A 6,632-nucleotide genomic window follows, 5' to 3' on the forward strand; every position below is an offset into this window, starting at 1 on the left:
GTAACCCCGGAGTGTTTGCACGTCACATGTGTGAATCCGAAGGGGTTCCTGTCTGCTCCACCTGTCCTCGAGTGCCTGGTGGCTCTGTGTGAAGACACATTGTGACAGTCTAGTGTATCCGTTTTTTTCGCATAAGCCCTCTCTTTATCTGCTCGGAATAGGTTGTGTCCTGTTTGCTGGAACTGCTGGCTGTGCTGTTCCTGTGTGTGCGCACCACTGTGCATATGTTTATGCACCTGTGTGGGTGTGTCACGTACCCTGTCTGACTGTATGGATACATGTCTTGTCTGTGTGGTATACACCTGTTACAACGCAACTTTTACAACTACCTACTATTACAACGCAACTTTTACAACGCATACCATTACAACGCATTGCGCTGGGGGGCGCTCTAGGATAGGGAATAAGTTTAATTTACTATCCAACACCTTCCCTAGTGTCCACGGGGACTGGAGTTGGAATAGTAAACTATACTTACCACTATCCAGCACCTCTAAGCGCTATGCGTTGTAATGGTATGCGTTGAAATGGTCGCGTTGTAATGGTAGGTAGTTGTAATGGTATGCGTTGCAACGTCATACATCCGTCTGTGTGCACACTTCCTGCTGGGTGTGTGCTGCATGGATTTGATACCAAACGCTCACTTACTGATATCCGATCTCAGGGAAATCCACGTGGCTCTATATTCATTATTATTTATTTATTACATGTATCACCACTGCAGGGTGTTTAATGGGCAAATGAACTGCGTTCATTGGCACGAGCGTGCATGCAGCACAGTCTGCAGTGTTTAAATTGCCCCAGACCTATGACCTCTGTTCCTTGACCCCGGAGGGCTCCAGTTTGGGCTGGTGAACTTTGGGTCAGGCGTGAACCCCCTAGTGCAGAGTACTGCTGACGTGGTTTCTTGGCGTATCGGGCACTAAGTGTGGCGGTGAACGGGGGAGTGTAATAGTGTATACCGGAAGAAGCTGCAGTCTTAGATTTTACCCCAGAGTATGAAAGGAATATGTTTGGGGCATTTAAACAGGTTGTGACTAGGGTATGGGAATATGTGGTTTATGGGTATGGGAATATGTGTCCAATAAGTCACAAAGTGAGGGGCCCCCCCAAGAAGGATGAGAGGCAGATCTGTGGGGGAAATAGTCAAAATAGAGAAAGAGATAGATCTGCCCCTTTTCTGATCAAGGATAGGCTCTTATAGAGTCCAATTTCTTTCAGTAGTCACCCATTTAAGCGCTCACCAAAGAATCAGTGCCAGATTAGATTCAAACAGAAACATATTTATAAAAAATATAAATCATTTTTATTATTATTTTCTTCATATTTTTAAAGTACATATGAATATAATCATTTATTAGAACAATTCAAAATCACAAGATAAAAGACAAACACCCCATCAACCTTCCAGCATTCAAACAAAAACACATTCAAATATCACAAACAGTCATTCTCATACAAGATTCATTCATTCATTCAGCTCAGATAAGATTTAACACCTTCGCTGCTAAGGCAATTCCCCTCCTGTGCTGGAAATTGCTATTTTCCTCATTTTATGACGAGCTGGGCTCGTCATCAGCACACGACCACTGTGCACCATGACGAGCCCAGCTCGTCATCAGCATCGAAAGGGTTAAGAGAAGTTGCTCTGAGAACATCCTGAACAGTCCTCTCAGCCATAGGCCGGGGATTGATGATTATAGGTTCAGGGCAGGTTGTTTCAACGCCGACGCGCGTTTTGGTGCCAGGCCTGTGGACTAGCCGCACCTTCGTCAGGGCAAGGGAAGGAGAGGGGGTGGGGGTTTGTACTTAACAATATGGAAAATGCTTCTGGTATCCAGGCACTCTTGTAGTCACACCCAGATCTGTTTATATGGTTCTACCGGAAAAGAATGACAGGTCTTTTTCAATTAGACACAGGCTTTCAAAGCCTTCCGGATGTCCTAAATATAGGTTCTGATGTGCGAATAGCGGAGCGTAATGGAAGGTTAGGGCAGGAAGCCAAAGTTTGGTCGCGTTTGAAAAGTAGCGTTAATGAGCTGGTGGAGATTCCTACTTCGCTCTACATCCGGCAGCTGGTTGTAGAGCGAAGTAGGAATCTCCACCAGCACCATATGTACCTCGACGGCACCGAATAAATAAAACGCCGCTAGAGCTGACCCTGCAACTGAATACAGATGCTTGCTGAGAGCTGCTTATCGTTCGAATTACAAAGTGTGAGAAATCAAGAAAGCTCATTAACGCTACTTTGCAAACGCGACCAAACTTTGGCTTCCTGCCCTAACCTTCCATTACGCTCCGCTCAAGTACAAACCCCCAACCCCTCTCCTATGGCTGAGAGGACTGTTCAGGATGTTCTCAGAGCAACTTCTCTTAAATCTTATCTGAGCTGAATGAATGAATGAATCTTGTATGAGAATGACTGTTTGTGATATTTGAATGTATTTTTGTTTGAATGCTGGAAGGTTGATGGGGTGTTTGTCTTTTATCTTGTGATTTTGAATTGTTCTAATAAATGATTATATTCATATGTACTTTAAAAATATGAAGAAAATAATAATAAAAATGATTTATATTTTTTATAAATATGTTTCTGTTTGAATCTAATCTGGCACTGATTCTTTGGTGAGCACTTAAATGGGTGACTACTGAAAGAAATTGGACTCTATAAGAGCCTATCCTTGATCAGAAAAAGGGCAGATCTATCTCTTTCTCTATTATGGGAATATGTGGTAACAGTGTATTTCACATCCATCCACCCAGCCACCCATCCACCCACCCACCCATCCATCCATCCATCCATCCACCCATCCATCCATCAGGCAACCACCACCCACCCACCCACCATCCACCCATCCATCCATCCATCATGCATCCATCCACCCATCCATCATGTTCCCACCACCCACCCATCCATCCATCCACCCATCCATCCATCCATCCATCCACACTTTTAGCCATCCATTCATCCACCCATACATCATGCATCCATCCACCCATCCATAATGCAACCACCACCCATCCATCCATCCACCCACACATCTATCCACACTTTTAGCCATCCATTCATCCACCCATCCATCCATCATGCATCCATCCACCCATCCATCCATCCACCCATCCATCATGCAACCACCTCCCACCCATCCATCCATCCATCATGCAACCATCCACCCATCCATCATGCACCCAAACCCATCCATCCATCCACCTATCCACCCATCCATCCACCCAGCTATCCACACTTTTAGGCATCCATTCATCCATCCACCCATCCACCCACCATGCATCCATACATCCCGGCCTGCAGATAGATGAGTTGCCCAAATAAACACTGGCAGGGTGTCTGCCCAGCATAGGCAGAGACGTACAGTCCAACCAGGCACTGCCACGGAATATGACCCATACACATACCTAAAGAGTGTGCCCACCTGTATACGGCACGGGCAAAGAAGGGCAGTGCCTTCCCATCAACATATGGACATAAGCCAACACAGGCGGGCTGTGCCAACCAAACACTGCTAGGGCATTGTCCTCAGTGATGAGGGCACTCAATAAACCAGGAAGCTGCCAGTCAGCTCGTGAAGTACTGGCAGAGACAGCAAATACAACAAAGGATTTGCCTGACTGCTTCCACCGGTGCATCGCACACAGCCACACTTCTTGGTGATCACAGCTTCCCCTCACCTGTGCAGATTCTTTTTTCCCGCGTGGTCAGAGATGTATATGTAATTGCAAGGATTTTCCTGCCTGCTTCCACCGGTACATCGCACACAGCCACACTTCTTGGTGATCACAGCTTCCCCTCACCTGTGCAGATTCTTTTTTCCTGGGTTATCATTGCTAGCGATGTAATCGCTAGCGATGTATATGTCATTGCGCTGTTGTAGCATGCGTCCCGAAAGCATACGTTGTAAAGCCGGCCGTGATGTAATAGTCGCGTTGCAATCGCACCGCGTTGCAATTCATTCGTTGTAACCGGTGTTTCCCGCCTGCAGTCAGTTTGCTGTTGGGCCGTGAAGGTGTATGACCAGGCAACTCATTTAACAGACCTATCTTAAGGATTGTAAGAGAGGAGGTCAGGGAGAGGTTCATTCTCTTCTTTTTGATCCCCATCATTGACCATGAGCTGGGTCACATCAGCCTTGTCTTGGAGGGTCCTTGTTACCACAGGTTCTAATACCCATACCTTCTACCCTGGCCAAAACTCAACCAGTGCAGCCTTTTGGTCAAACCAATGTGTCTAGAGCTCCTAGCTTGCTTCAAAGTTGTGATTTGTTTTTTCTATGTACTTGAGCGAAGGCCAAACACGTAGTCTATTTTGAGAGATTTCTCCCAGCTTTTCCTTACCAGACTCAGTGGATTGCTAACAGGATGGCCAAACAGAAGTTCAAAGGGACTAAATTCCACTCCCTTCTGTGGCACCTCTCTGTAGGCAAAAAGCAGGCATGGTAATAGGACATTTCATCTATTCCTGAGTTTGTCAGGGAGTCCCATAATAATGTCTTTAATGGTCCTGTTAAACCTCTCAGTAAGGCCATTTGTTTGTGGGTGATATGGGGCGGTGAACTTATATGTTACCGCACACTGTGCCCACATTGCTTTCAGTTAGGTAGACATGAAGTTCCTGCCTCTGTCTGGAACCACCTCCTTGGGGCAACCAACTCGAGTAAAAAATAATGCTTCAGAGGGGCCTGGCAACTGCAGCAGCAGTGCCAGTCTTAAGGGGAATAGCCTTAGGATATCTGGTGGTGTGATCCATGATTACCAGAATACACCTGTTGCCTGAAGCTGTTTGAGGGTCCAGGGGGCCAGCCCCATCAACTCCTACCCTTGCAAAGGGAACTACTGGTAGTGGGAATAAGGGAGTCTTTAGTTTGTGAACTGTCTTGCCACTGACTTGACAAGTAACACTGGAGTTACAGAACACCTTGACTTTCTGGGACATGTTTGGCCAGAAGAAGTGGGCAACCAACCATTCCATATTTTAGTCTGACCTAGATGCCCAGCTAGAGGGATGTCATGGGACAAAGTGAGTAGAAACTCCCTGTACATCTGAGGCCCTACCACTCTCCTAGTGGCACCAGGTTTGGGATCTCTGGTTTAGTGTAAAGGAGTCCTTCCTCCCAATACGTCCTGTGGGAATTACAGACATCCCCACCTTTCCGTGCAGACTCTCCATGAGTCACCCTGCACCAATATCCTGACTACCGGGCAATTTATGCCCACCATTGCTTGTTTGGGTTTAATCCTAACACCACCGCCGGAAAAACGTACCTGCATGTTGAGGAACTTCAGGGGAGCCAAGCTCCACACCGAGACTGGCCCTGCTATAGTTCTTTTCCCACCTCTGCAAGTAGCCCAACAACCGTAAGAGCCTCCATCGCTAAGTGACCAGCTAGCCAGCACCTCTGCACCCGACTACCCACGTCCCAATTACAAAACATCTGCCTGCATCCCCTTGGAGCCAACACATTGGGTTCTGCCAGACTTGTCCCCCAAGTCCCCCCTTACCTGATCCCGAAGATTTTTATGTCTAAAATTATATAAACATCTGTGTTATTTTTCTGAATTGGTCTCGGAACTCTTTTTGAGTGTGTCTCATTTATTAACTCTGTGTGTACAACAAATGCTCAAAACTCCCCTATGATAAGCCTAACCTGCTCGCCCACACTACCACTGGAGGAGCACTTTGAATTATTAAAGTAGGCCTGTAAACCAATAAGGGTCGTCTGGGCTATTTGCCTGGTGTACCCCTACATTTAGTGCACTACATAAATAGGCGGTTTCCTGCTGAAGGCACTCCAGGAACATTTTTAGGATAGAGGTGTCTGTCTGTTACTTCATCCTACGTGGTGTAGGTAGAGGAACTATACCCTGGAGTACTGATAAAAGTCTTGTGGTCACTGTCCACTTCTTCTCCAAGAGTGTCAGGACTTTTTTCCAACTGGACTGCATCGAATTCTGCAAGATGTGAGAGTTTTTACTCGCCACAGTGTTGTTTCTTTTTGATACCAATTATATTATTTGCAGGAATGTTCTTTACATGATGATATAATAAATGTATGAATTGTATGTTTTTTAACTAATTTTTATTATTATACAGTAATGGTTATACCAGTTACTTGTATGATTTTTATCTATGTTCATTAAAGTCATGATTATTTGTATTTTAATTCTCTATGTATGATTTTTTCGCTGTCACTTTATATTACTTGTTTGCCTATTTGTTGACTGCCTAGGGTTTTTTCTCACACATTGGTTTTGGCCTTTATTGACATTTCAACCAAATACAAGTATGGGCCTACAACCCCCGGGCCGGCCGCTAAACAGTTAGAATAGCAGAGAGCAATTTGCAACCACATGCAGCACCTCGGGGAGCAGAATCTCCATGCTAGCGTACTCTTGGTCACTAAGCAGCACAATTAGGAAAACAGGATATAAAAGGTTTTCATTTTATAGTATAGAATGGAAGGATCAGGTGCCGAACAATTTCCTAGCAGCGAAAAATGGCAGGCAGAATAGTAAGCATGTCCACAGTAAACAGTAATCGATCAAATCAATGGCGCAGAAACAGGAGGTACAGGATATGAAGGAATATTGCGGTCAATTCGCGCCTGCAGTCACCTGCC

This window comes from Lissotriton vulgaris, chromosome 5, assembly GCF_964263255.1.
Source record: "Lissotriton vulgaris chromosome 5, aLisVul1.2, whole genome shotgun sequence".
Classification (NCBI taxonomy): Eukaryota; Metazoa; Chordata; class Amphibia; order Caudata; family Salamandridae; genus Lissotriton; species Lissotriton vulgaris.